A 14,014-nucleotide genomic window follows, 5' to 3' on the forward strand; every position below is an offset into this window, starting at 1 on the left:
GGCTTATGGAAGGTGGGATAGCAAAATTTAGTGTAGGCTGAGTTAGCTTTTTGAGACTTGAGTGTTATGGAGGCGGGACAACAAAATGGAGTTGAAATCACTTCTTGGTCCTCCTGCTCCTGAGCCATATGATGCTATGACCAGAGATGTAGTTATTATTAAATTAATGGACAAAATAATGGATTTCAATGTAAGCATAGGATTGGTCATCCACTTTGGACTTAAAGAATCAAACAAAGTACTTTCTAAATTGTGACAAGCTGAAAATAACAGGCATCAAAAGACATTTCTTCTAAGGCTTGTGCTTAACTAAATGTTTGGAATATATATGTATCCACGTAAGTATCTGAGAATCTCTCAGACAGGTAGAGTAGCTATTCCAAAAGCCTAATTGAATGCCAGCCTTAGAAAACTAGAATACAAGGGGTGGAAATTTATTCTTCAGCTGTACAATTCTTCAGCTGATTCACCTACACCTTGAGTGCGGTGAGCAGTTCTGGGCATCAAGCTTAGAAAGGATATACTGACATTGGACTAAGTACATTTTGTTCAAAAGTTGAATTCTGTAGTGAGATAAATAAACAGGTGCTTATTCCCTGGAATTTACAGATTTAACAGCTGATTTGATTGATGTTTTCAAGTTTTTAAAGGGAACAAAAGGCCTTCTTATGGCACAGTGTTAGTGTCCTGAACCCAAGAGGCCCAGGCTCAAGTCCCACTTGCTCCAGAGGTGTGTAATAATATCTCTGAACAGGTTGATCAGCAAAAATAGGTTAAATTAAAAACAAATTAAAGGAAACAAAATTCTACTGATAGAAGAGAATGCAGGTTTGTAGGGAGCACAGTCAAAAAAAATAGTTGACTTCCAGGAGTGAAACTAGGAAGCGCTTTCTGTAAGCTGTAGAAACCGTTTTGGGTTACACTCATGTAAATGGCTTCACTTATCCATTTAAAATTCAGACAAGATCAACAAAAAGCATTACCTATGGCCAGAGGTGTGCATGTGTATTTGGGTCACAGATCAACATGCTCTCATTGAATGGCATAGTACAATCAACAGGGCTAAAGAACCTATTGCTCCTATCTTGCTTAGTTCTACTGTTTACATTCTATACATGACATAGCATACAAAATGTTAGCCTTTAATTTGGTGTATGTATTGCCATGAGAATCTACAGATATTTGTAAATGAAATTAATGTGTAATCACAGGTTAAGTTCTACATCTAATTCTTAATGGAAGTCTAATTAAGTGGAAATCTTTCCTGCATCTTTGTTTTACCATATTTACAGTTTTCTGACTGAATAAGCAATACAGTCAGGTCTTGTATTGTTGCCAGTCTAATTCTTTAATTAGGTAAAAACAATGACTGCAGATGCTGGAAACCAGATTCTGGAAACCAGATTCTGGATCAGTGGTGCTGGAAGAGCACAGCAATTCAGGCAGCATCAGAGGACAGGCATTCTGATGCTGCCTGAATTGCTGTGCTCTTCCAGCACCACTGATCCAGAATAATTCTTTAATTGTCTGCTAGGCCAATGAACAATGCAAGATTTTCATAGCAAGGATAAAGGTCCCATTGCATTGCTATGCCCTTGGGCTGCATAGATCAAAAATTTACATTTTGTTTTTAAAGGAAATCAGCATTACAACAGACCTCAATATTTATATGAACAGAATTTTTTTTATGTAAGGTGTTTGATTCCCCCAAGACTTTTAAGTCAATAAATGTCTTTCTCTGCTTGCTTTGGAGTCGATTGTTGCTGATGATATTCTAATGTGTGGGCTTCTAGTTCTGTGGAAATTTTCTGGATGGTTTTACTGAGAAAAATTACTTTTATAAACTGATTCTTCACAGCTCTAAATGCTCCCATACTGCTTGACATGTAGTGAGTTACTTTTGAAATTGAAGTCTGTGTTGATGAAAAAGAAATGCAGTCTCCATTTTGCACACACCACTAGCTGTCGTGGGATTCAAAAGGAGTTCATAATTTGTTTGGTGGAGTTGGCCTCCATTCTTGCTTTTAGCGACAATGTCATTTTATCTGATAGTTACCATTTGACTTGCCATCCTCCCTTGAAGAATGTTACTTGAATGAGTGCGGTTCCAACAGCAGACAAGCCCACTTGCCATCACCCAGAGCATAGCAACCCACTTGACCACCAACTTATGTACTATCTTATGCGCGGTGCATTTTTAGATTGGTAAAATGTTATTTAATATCATCAGTAAAGTTGCATGTTTCCATAGCAATTTACGATGTATGTTTTAATTCACAGCAAGTGACATCTGCTTCTGTAATTTTCTGATGAAAAGAAAAACCAAATATTCACCCACAAATACTCTAAGTCTAAAGTGTAAGATGGAACACTATTGATGGTTTAAATGGGGCTCATATGATAGTGTCATGTTATGATCCACAGTGTCTTTTGCTTGTTAATAGGAATTTAAAATGCCATTGCACAGTGGCACAGTGGTTAGCACTGCTGCCTCACAGCGCCAGAGACCTGGATTCAATTCCTGCCTCAGGCAACTGTCTCTGTGGAGTTTGCACATTCTCCCCGTGTCTGCGTGGGTTTCCTCCCACAGTCCAACAATGTGCAGGTTAGGTGAATTGGCCATGCTAAATTGCCCGTAGTGTTAGGTTCAGGGGCAAATGTAGGGGAATGGGTCTGGGTGGGTTGTTCTTCGGAGGGTCGGTGTGGACTTGTTGAGCCGAAGGGCCTGTTTCCACATTGCAAGTAATCTAATCTAATAGTCATACAGCATGGAAACATGTCTTTTGGTCCAACCAGTCCATACCAACCATAATCCCAAACTAAACTAGTCCCATCTATTTAATATCAGTATGCAAATAAATGTGTTGATAATTGACACACTGCTGGTTTAAATGCTCAAAATCAACACTTCTGTACGAGATCACCATGGAGAAATCCTTGCTGTCCTTTAGTTGAATTAATTGTCTTGGGGGTGGTGCAGGCTCAAAGGGCCAAATGGCCTACTCCTGCACCTAATTTCTGTGTTTTATCAGTTTCAGCTGTGACCTCTGTGTATATGGAGAGTCATAGGACAGTGCGGACCCGACGAGTCTGTGCTCTATCTACACAAATCTCGCTGTATAGTTGGTATGGACGAGATGGACCGAAGGATCTGTTTCTTTGCTCTACATCTCATGGAAAAACTGGTGTTTGACTGCGATGCACAAAGTTAAAAATCACAACACCAGGTTATAGTCCAACTGTTTTATTTGGAACACTGCTCCTCCAGATGATTGTGGCGAATAAGATTGTAAGATACAGAATTTATATGTAAAGTTTACAGTGTGCAGTAACTAAAATTGTATATTGAAAAAGACCTGGATTGTATGTTAGGTCTCTCATCTTTTAGAATGACCATGTTGGTATCAGTTCTTTCATATCTAAGTCGCAAAACTTTTTTCAAAAGTTACATTCTCAAGTGAACTTTAACAATTGGCGTCATGTCGGCCCAGATAATGTATTGAAGGTGTTAGCTCCCTGTGTGAGGCTACCTGTGCCACAATGGTCAGACTGATTCTAATTTCAAAAACGGATTTACAGAATCTTACATGGATTCATGCAGTTTTTGAGCAAAGTAAAATGTAATTCTGCAAGTACAAATTCACCCCACAAACGTATATGTGTATGTGTGCGTGTGTGGGAGTGGAGGTTGAGTGTCTATGAGAGGGGCCTTTGTATATCTGTGTGAGTGTAAAGGGGTTTAAGTCTGTGAGAGGGTGTGTGTGTGAGTGTATGTGTGCGTGTATGAGAGAGGGTCTGCATGTGTGTCTGTGTCTGTGTATAGTGCAATGGGGTAACCTGTGGTGTAACATGAGCCCCAGGTTCTGTTGAGGCCATTCACATGGGTACCGAACTTGGCTATCAGCTTCTGCTCGGCCACTTTTCGTTGTTGCCTGTCCCGGTCTGCCTTGGAGGACAGTCCCCCAAAGGTCTGAGGTCGAAAGTACCAGACTGCAGAAGTGCTCTCCGACTGGGAGGGAACACTCCTGTCTATTGATTGTTTTGCAGTGTCCATTCATCCGTTGCTGTAGCGTCTGTTTGGTCTTGCCAATGTACCATACCTCAGGGCATCCTTGCCTGCAGCGTATGAGATAGACAACATTGGTTGAGTTGCATGAAGTACTCAGGGAAGCGCTCATAAGAATGGAGTACAACGCTCAACTCTTTGACCGCCAGTTCCGACGTGAGGAACCGTAATGACCTCCTCAGAAGACACACGAGCTGCAAACGACAGGGTATCCTTTGTTGTCCAGTACTTCCCAGGAGCCGAAAAACTACACCATGTTCTTTGCAGCCTGCAACACATTATTAATGAGGATGAGCACCTTACCAAGACCTTCCCCACACCTCCACTTCTCGCCTTTAAACAGCCACCAAACCTAAAGCAGATCATTGTTTGTAGCAAACTGCCCGACTTTCAGGACACTGCAAGGCATGTCAGAATGTCGACACTGATACCACCATTATGCGTGTGAACACCTCCCACCATGTACGTGGCAGGTACTCTTGCGACTCAGCCAATGTTGTCTATCTCGTATGCTGCAGGCAAGGATGCCCTGAGGTATGGTACATTGGCGAGACCAACCAGAGGCTATGGCAATGGATGAATGGACACCGCACAACAGTCAACAGACTGCAGTGTTCCTTCCCAGTCGGAGAACACTTCAGCAGTCTGGGACTCCCCAGAATGTCGGGTGACCGTCTCCAAGATGGGTTCATGTCACACTACAGGTGACCCCATTGCACTACACACATGCACACGCTCACGCAGACCCTCTCATACACTCACACACACACTCCCACACACACCCTCTCGCAGACTTAAACCCCTTTGCACTCTCTCACACACACACTCACTCACTCACTCACTCACTCACTCACTCACTCACTCACTCACTCACTCACTCACTCACTCACTCACTCACTCACTCACTCTCTCCCTTCTCTCCCTTCTCTCCCTTCTCTCCCTTCTCTCCCTTCTCTCCCTTCTCTCCCTTCTCTCCCTTCTCTCCCTTCTCTCCCTTCTCTCCCTTCTCTCCCTTCTCTCCCTTCTCTCCCTTCTCTCCCTTCTCTCCCTTCTCTCCCTTCTCTCTCTCTCACAGACACTCATAACCCCCCCCCCCCGCCCTCTCACACACACACAGCCCCACTTCCACACCCACCCACACACCCCCACATGCACTCATACACATATAAGTTTGTGGGATGAATTTGTACTTGCAGAATTACATTTTACTTTGCTCAAAAACTGCTTGAATCCATGTAAGATTCTGTAAATCCGTTTTTGAGATTAGAATCAGTCTGACCATTGTGGCACAGGGAGCTAACACCTTCAATACGTTATCTGGGCCGACATGACACCAATTGTTTAAGAGTTTAGATCTGAGTGGTGCTGGAAAAGCACAGCAGGTCAGGCAGCATCCAATTGACTTGAGAATGTAACTTTTAAAAAAAGTTTTGCGATTTACATTTTACATTTACATTACATTACAATGTGGAAACAGGCCCTTTGGCCCAACAAGTCCACACCGACCCGCCGAAGCACAACCCACCCATAGCCCTACATTTATCCCTTACCTAACACTACGGACAATTTAGCATGGCCAATTCACCTAACCTGCACATCTTTGGACTGTGGGAGGAAACCGGAGCACCCGGAGGAAACCCACGCAGACACTGGGAGAACGTGCAAACTCCACACAGTCAGTCGCCTGAGGCGGGAATTGAACCCGGGTCTCTGGCGCTGTGAGGCAACAGTGCTAACCACTGTGCCACCGTGCCGCCCACATTTAGATATGAAAGAACTGAAATCAACACGGTCATTCTAAAAGATGAGAGACTTAACAAACAATCCAGGTCTTTTTCAATATACAATTTCAGTTACATCACACTGTAAACTTTTGCTATAAATTCTGTTTCTTACAGTCTTATTCTCCACAACCATGTGATGAAGGAGTAGCACTCCGAAAGCTAGTGCTTCCATATAACCTGGTGTTGTGTGATTTTTAACTTTCTCCATCTCTATAACTCTATTCAGCATTTGGCCCATTGCCTTAAATCTATGTACGTTTTAAAGGTTGAGGTTTCATGCCTCCAAGAGTCTGCCAGACAGTGTGTTCCAGTTTCAAAATCCTCTGCATAAAAACATTACTCTGGAATTAGGTCCAGCACGGCAACATCCCTTGTGGACCTTCTATGTACTGACATAAAAAGCTCTCCTGAATACATTTAGAGAAACTTGTCCTGTTTAAAGGACTTAAACTATGACTATCCTAGTTAATGTTGTGGAAGTTGAAATCCCTTAATGTAGTTACCTTATTATTGCTGGGATTTAGTAAGGGGGGATGGGGATTGTGGCATTATTAGTCAAGGACAGTATTACGGTTGCAGAAAGGATGAGGATTTGTCTACTGAGGTAGTATGGGCTGACATTAGAGTCAGGAAAGGAGAAGTCAGAGTTGAGAGTTTTCTATAGGCCTCTGAATAGTTCCAGAGATTTAAAGGATAGCATAACAAAGATGATCCTTGATAGGAGCAAGAGTGACAGGATAGTTATTATGGGGGACTTTAACTTTCCAAATATTGACTGGGAATACTGCAGTTCAAGTACTTTAGAACGGTCAGGTTTTGTCCAGTGTGTGCAGGAGAGTTTCCTGACACAGTATGTCGACAGGCCAAGGAGGGGAGAGGCCATATTGGATTTGGTACGTGGAAATGAACCTGGCCAGATTTTAGATTTGGAGATAGGTGAGCACTTCGATGATAGTGACCACAATTCAGTTATGTTTACTTTAGCAATGGGAATGGATGGTTGTATACTGCAGGGCAAGAATTATAGGTGGGGTAAAGGCAATTACGATGCGATTAAGCAAGATTTAGGATGCATACGATAGGGAAGGAAACTGCAGGGAATGGGCACAATTGAAATGTGAAGTTTATTCAGGGAACAGCTATTGCGGATCCTTGATAAGTATGTACTTGTCAGGCAGGGAGGAAGTTGTTGATGGTAGAAGCCGTGGTTTACTGAAGAAGTTGAATCCCTTGTCAAGAGTAAGAAGATGACTTATGTTAGGATTAGATGTGATAACTCAGAGCATTTAAGAGTTACAAGTTGGCCAGGAAGGACCTAAAGTGTGAGCTGAGATAAGCGAGGAGGGGACATCAGAGGCTGTTGGCAGATAGGATCAGGGAAGACCCTAAAACTTTCTACAATATATAAGGAATAAAAAAAAATGACTAGACTAAGATTAGGGCCATTCAGGGCTAGTAGTGGGAAGTTGTGCATGTAGTCAGGAGATAGGGAAGTGCTAAATGAATACTTTGTCATTTTCTAGTGTGAATACAAATGAAATGTTGTTGAGGAGAATGCTGCAATACAGACTACTAGACTAGATGGGATTGCGTTCACAAGGATAAAGCTGGAAAATGTAAAATTAGTTAAATCCCCTCGCCCAGATGGGATTTATCCTTGGATTATCTGGGAGGCCAGGGAGGTGATTGCAGAGTCTTTGGCTTTGAATAGTGCCAGATGATTTAAGGCAGCAAATGTTGACCCCTTGTTCAAGAAGGGAAGTAGAGACAACCCTGGTAATTATAAACCAGTGAGCCTTACTTTGGTTGTGGATAAAGTGTTGGAAAGGGTTAGAAGAGAGAGGATTTATAATCATCAGGAAAAGAATAAGTTGATTAGGGATAGTCAACATGGTTTTGTGAATGGTAGATTGTACCTCACAAATGTTATTGAGTTCTTTGAGAAGGTGACCAAGCAGGTGGATGAGGGTAAAGCAATTGAAGTGATGTATATGGATTACATTAAGGCATTTGATCAGGCTCCCCACGGTAAGCTGTTGCACAAAATACAGCGGCATGGGATTGAGGGTGACTTAGCGGTTTGGATCAGAAATTGGCTAACTGTAAGAAGACAGAGGGTAGTGGTTGATGGGAAGTGTTCACCCTGGAGTTCAGTTACTAGTGGTGTACTGTAAGGATCTCTTTTGTAGCCAGTGCTGTTTGTCATTTTTATAACTGACCTGGATGAGGGCGTAGAAGGATGAGTTAATAAATTTGTGGATGACACTAAGGTCGGAGGAGTTGTGGATAGTGCTGAAGGATGTTGGAGGTTATAGAGGGAGATAGATAAGCTGCAGAGCTGGGCTGAGAGGTGACAAATGGAGTTTAATGAGGAAAAGTGTGAGGTGATTCACTTTGGAAGGAGTAACAGGATTGCAGAGTACTGGGCTAATGGTAAATTTCTTGGTAGTGTAGAAGAGCAGTGGGATCTCAGTGTCCAGGTCCATCGAATCTTGAAAGTTGCCACCCAGGTTGAGAGGGTTATTTAAGAAGGCATATGGTGTATTAGCATTTATTGGTAAGGGGATTGATTTTCGGAACCTTGAGGTCATGTTGCAGCTGTACAAAAGTCTGGTGCGGCTGCATTTGGACTATTGTATGCAGTTCTGGTCACCGCATTATAAAAAGAATGTGGAAGCTTTGGAAAGAGTGCAGAGGAGATTTACGAGGATGTTTCCTGGTAAGGGAAGGTTTTACCAGAAAAGGCTGAGGGACTTGAGGTTGTTTTCATTAGGGAGAAGAATGTTGAGAGGTAACTTAATTGAGACATACAAGATAATCAGAGGGTTAGATAGAATGGACAGTGAAAGCCCTTTTCCTCTGATCGCGATGGCTAGCACGAGAGGACATAGCTTTAAATTGAGGGGTGATAGATATAGGACAGATGTCAGAGGTAATTTCTTTACTCCGAGTAGTAAGGACGTGGAATGCACTGCCTGCAACAGTAGGAGACTTGCCAGTTTAAGGACATTTAAATGGTCATTGGATAGGCATAATAGTGTCGGTTAACTGGGCTTTAGATTGGTTCCACAGGTCGGCGCAGCATCGAGGCTGAAGTGCCTGTACTGCGCTGTAATGTTCTATGTACGCAACTCAGTTAATTGGCTACATACCTGCGCCTCTACTGTCTGTTGAGTTTTTGTGGGCCAATATACACTCCTAGCAGTGATCTCAGCGGTATGACTGCCCACGTCTTATTCTGTACTCTACTGACAAACTCTCATTTATTGCAGTAGCTGTCACTTAGTTAATGATGTAACACAACCTCCTCTAGTGCACCTTCCCTGTCTCACCTATACATGGAAATGTTTAGTTGTTTGCCTTGTCGCTCCCTTAACTATATCTTGGTGATTCTGGATCAGTGGTGCTGGAAGAGCACAGCAATTCAGGCAGCATCCGACAAGCAGCCTGAATCGCTGTGCTCTTCCAGCACCACTGATCCAGAATCTGGTTTCCAGCATCTGCAGTCATTGTTTTTACCTTATATCTGGGTGATGGCAACAATACCTGCATCCATGTGTCAATGCGCGTCCTTAACTCAGCTGTCTTACCTATAAAACTGTGAGCATTAGAGGCTGTCCAGCCTTGCCTTCCCCCATCAATCTTAACAAGATTGAATTCACTTTGTCTTGGTTCCCTTACTATGTTAGGCTGAGCCTCCTCCTTTTGCCGAATGAACATAAACTACCACTAGTAGCACTAACAAACTTACCTTGACGGCGTTGGTCTCATTCTTGTTCTAAACATGCATGATTTTGCCTCTCTTTTTAAAAAAAAGTCTTGAGTTCAGGAATTAGGGATTTGCTACCATTAAAGTTGACAATCCTAACACATTTGGTCAGCTTTTCATCTCTCCGCTTTTGTAAACTTGAGCTCATTTAAAACTCTAATGCCCATCTCCTAACTTGCTGATTTCTGTTCACTCAGTACCTCTGTGCTTGCTGACCTACATTGCTTCATGCCTGTTTTTAAGTTTTTCTGTCACCTTGCCTTTCTCTCTAATCTCCTCTTGCTATGTTTCCTCTGCTCCTGCAATTCTGGCCCCTAACTCAACTGAATAGTAATCATTGTACCATTGGTAGCTGTGCTTTCAGCAACCTTCGCTAGAGAGTCTAGAATTTGCTCCTTAACCTTTCCACCTATTTTTCCTCCTGTGAGATGTTCTTTGAAGTTATCTGTCACAGAACCGCTTGCACATAATTATAGTGAAATTTATTGGCCTACCTGAAAATTTATCATGTCTGATTTTCAGTGCTGGCAGAATTTCAATCATGTGTAATCATAAAAGGTGAAAGTGAGGACTGCAGATGCTGGAGATCAGAGCTGAAAAGCGCAGCAGGTCAGGCTGCATCCAAGGAGCAGGAGAATCGACGTTTCGGGCATGAGCCCTTCTTCAGGAAAGGCTCATGCCCGAACCGTTGATTCTCCTGCTCCTTGGATGCTGCCTGACCTGCGCTTTTCCAGCAACACATTTTCAGCTCTAATCATAAAAGGTGACAGGTAAAAACAATGACTGCAGATGCTGGAAACCAGATTCTGGATTAGTGGTGCTGGAAGAGCACAGCAGTTCAGGCAGCATCCGAGGAGCAGTAAAATCGACGTTTCGGGCAAAAGCCATTCATCAGGAATACAGGCAGAGAGCCTGAAGGATGGAGAGAAAAGTGAGAGGGGGGTGGGGAGAAAGTAGCATAGAGTACAATAGGTGAGTGGGGGAGGGGAAGAAGGTGATTAGGTTGGGAGTGGAGGGAGGGTGGAGTGGATAGGTGGAAAAGAAGTTAGGCAGGTAGGACAAGTCATGGGGACAGTGCTGAACTGGGGTGAGGTGGGGGAAGGGGAAATGACGAAACTTTTGAAATCCACATTGATGCCCTGGGGTTGAAGTGTTCTGAGGTGGAAGATGAGGCGTTCTTCCTCCAGGCGTCTGGTGGTGAGGGAGCGGCGGTGAAGGAGGCCCAGGACCTCCATGTCCTCAGCAGAGTGGGAGGGAGAGTTGAAATGTTGGGCCCAGGGCGGTGTGGTTGATTGGTGCGGGTGTCCCGGAGATGTTCCCTAAAGCGCTCTGCAAGGAAGCGTCCAGTCTCCCCAATGTAGAGGAGACTGCATCGGGAGCAACGGATACAATAAATGATTGCAGATTGGTGGATGTGCAGATAAAACTTTGGATGTTGAAGGCTCCTTTCGGGCCATGGATGGAGGTGAGGGAGGAAGTGTGGGCACAGGTTTTGCAATTCCTGTGGTGGCAGGGGAAGGTTTCAGGATGGGAGAGTGGGTTGAAAGGGGACGCGGACCTGACCAGATAGTCACGGAGGGAACGGTTTTTGCGGAAGGCGGAAAGGGGTGGGGAGGGAAATATATCCCTGGTGGTGGTGTCTGTTTGGAGATGGCGGAAATGTCGGCGGCTGATTTGGTTTATGCGAAGGTTGTTAGGGTGGAAGGTGAGCACCAGGTGCGTTCTGTCCTTGTTATGGTTGGAGGGGTGGGGTCTGAGTGCGGAGGTGCGGGATGTGGATGAGATGCGTTGGAGAGCATCTTTAACCACGTGGGAAGGGAAATTGTGATGTCTAAAGAAGGAGGCCATCTGGTGTGTTCTGTGGTGGAACTGGTCCTCCTGGGAGCTGATACGGTGGAGGTGGAGGATTTGGGAATATAGGATTGCATTTTTGCAGGAGGTAGGGTGGGAAGAGGTGTAATCCAGGTAGCTGTGGGAGTTGGTGGGTTTGTAAAAAAATGTCGGTATCAAGTCGGTCGTCATTAATGGAGATGGAGAGGTCCAGGAAGGGGAGGGAGGTGTCAGAGATGGTCCAGGTAAATTTGAGGTCAGGGTGGAATGTGATGGTGAAGTTGATGAATTGCTCAACCTCCTTGCGAGAGCATGAGGTGGCAATGCAGTCATCAATGTAGCGGAGGAAGAGGTGGGGAGTGGTGCCGGTGTAATTAAGGAAGATTGACTGTTCTACTGCTCCTTGGTTGCTGCCTGAAGTGCTGTGCTCTTCCAGCACCACTAATCCATAAAAGGTGACAGTCATTTTAAGATTAAACGTCAAATGAAGAATCGTTAGTCATTGGAAATCATCTTCTGAGAATTGGTTTATCCTATGGATCCATCTGTAGCGTACCTCATCTGGGCTGCAGAGCATCTTCAAGTGGGAGTCCATGTAGGTACCAACAATGAGGAAAGAGGTTGTGCTGATGGAAAATGAGCAGCTTGGGATAGTTTCCTAGAACAGTATGTCATGGAACCAATTGAAATCCAGAAACAAAAAGGTAATCTTCAGATTACTACCTGACCCATGAGCTAATGGGCACAAATTTAAAGAGATGAATGTGTGGCTCGGAGATTGGTGTGGGAGAAATGGGTTTGAATTCATGGGGCATTCGTACCAACCACTACTCGGGGAGCAGGGTGCTGTTCCAATGGAATGGGTTGCACCTGAAACATTCTGGAACAAAAGTCCTGGCAAATTGCACAACTCGATAATAGAGACAGGACTTTAAATTGGGGTGGCATGTTCAGTTGCATGGAAAATTCAGTAAATCAAATATCAAAGAAAAATTAGAATTGCATGTTGGTGATAGGGCTTGTTGTTAGTAGAAAATAAAAGAAAGGGACAGATTGTATGAATGTTATATTGCACCAAGGCACCATAGAAATATAGGGAAATTTGATATCAGAATAAACTTAAAAGCTTTGCATCTTAATACATGAAGCATCCTGAATGAGGTGGAGGAATTGCCACTGCAAATTGAGGTAAATTAATACGACCTCGTACCGAAACACAATTACACGGAGATTAACAAAGGAATTTAGCATTCAGGGATATATCCCCCTTCAGAAAGACCGGATGGATGGAAAAGGGTAATACTGTTAATAAGAGATGAAATGAGAATAGCTGTGAGAGATGATTACGCTTGGCTGACATAGAGTCCATTTGGGCAGGGGTTTAAGAAAAAGTAAGAGAAAGAAGACATTGGTAGGAGAAATCTAAGACCCCAAACACCGTGGGGCGGCATGGTGGCTCAGTGGTTAACACTGCACCCTCACAGCACCAGGACCCGGGTTCGATTCTAGCCTTGGGCGACTGTCTATGTGGAGCTTGCACATTCTCCCTGTGTCAGTGTGGGTTTCCTCCCGGTGCTCTGGTTTCCTTCCACAGTCCAAAGATGTGCAGGTTAGGTGAATTTGCCATGTTAAATTGCCCATAGTGTTAGGTGCATGAGTCAGAGGGAAATGGGTCTGGGTGGGTTACTCTTTGGAGGTTCGGTTGGACTTGTTGGGCCGAAGGGCCTGTTTTCACACTGTAGGGAATCTAATCTAATCTAATCAGCCAGTCTGTGGGAAAGGCTGCAAATCAACATCACAATAGGAGCATGAAGAAAGAATAGTGTAATAATTATGGACAACTTTAATCTTCATGATAATGGGGTGAATCAAATTGGAAAGGGAAGCTACAGCAATGAGTTCATAGTGCATCAAGGATATTTTCTGAGAACAATATGTCATGGAACCAACGAGGAAGCAGGCTATCTTGTATCTGATAATTGTTGATGAGACAGGCCAATAAGTGACCTGAGAGAAAAGATACCCTATGACGTGGAAAGCTAAGAAAGTGATTGCTGAGTCCTTGCTCAGATATTTGTATCATCAATAGCCATGAGTGAGATGCTGGAAAACTGGAGGTTGGCTAACGTGGTACAATTATTTAAGAAAGGTAGTAAGGAAAAGTCAGGGAGCCATCGACCAGTGAGCCTGACATGAGTGGTGGGCAAGTTGTTGGAGGGGATTCAGAGGGGCAAGATTTACATGTGTTTGGAAAGGCAAGGATTGCCCTAAGGGATAGTCAACATGGCTTTGTGTGTGGGAAATCCTGTCTCAGTAACTTGATTCAGTTTCTTGAAGAAGTGACGAAGAGGATTGAAAAGGGCAGAGTGGTGTCAATATGTACTTCAGTAAGGCATGGTAAGCTGATTACCAAGGTTAGATCATGTGGAATACATGGAGAACTAGCCATTTGGACAAAAGTGGTTCAAAGGTAGAACACAGCAGGTTTGTTTTTTTGGACTGGAGGACAGTTGTATGTAATGAGGATCGGTGCTGAGTTCACTGCTTTTTGTCATTGATATCAAT

The 14,014-nt window shown here is 43.7% G+C and overlaps 1 protein-coding gene across 24 annotated transcripts in view; it reads left to right on the forward strand.

Annotated features, from left to right (window-relative positions):
- Positions 1-14,014, forward strand: part of LOC122540026 (protein TANC2) — a 1,060,344-nt gene that overhangs the window by 421,460 nt on the left and 624,870 nt on the right. The gene's annotated exons all lie outside the window — the stretch shown is intronic.

Source organism: Chiloscyllium plagiosum, unplaced genomic scaffold (assembly GCF_037043375.1).
Source record: "Chiloscyllium plagiosum isolate Xiang-an unplaced genomic scaffold, Cpla_swu_hap1 HiC_scaffold_32, whole genome shotgun sequence".
In the NCBI taxonomy this organism is placed as follows: domain Eukaryota; kingdom Metazoa; phylum Chordata; class Chondrichthyes; order Orectolobiformes; family Hemiscylliidae; genus Chiloscyllium; species Chiloscyllium plagiosum.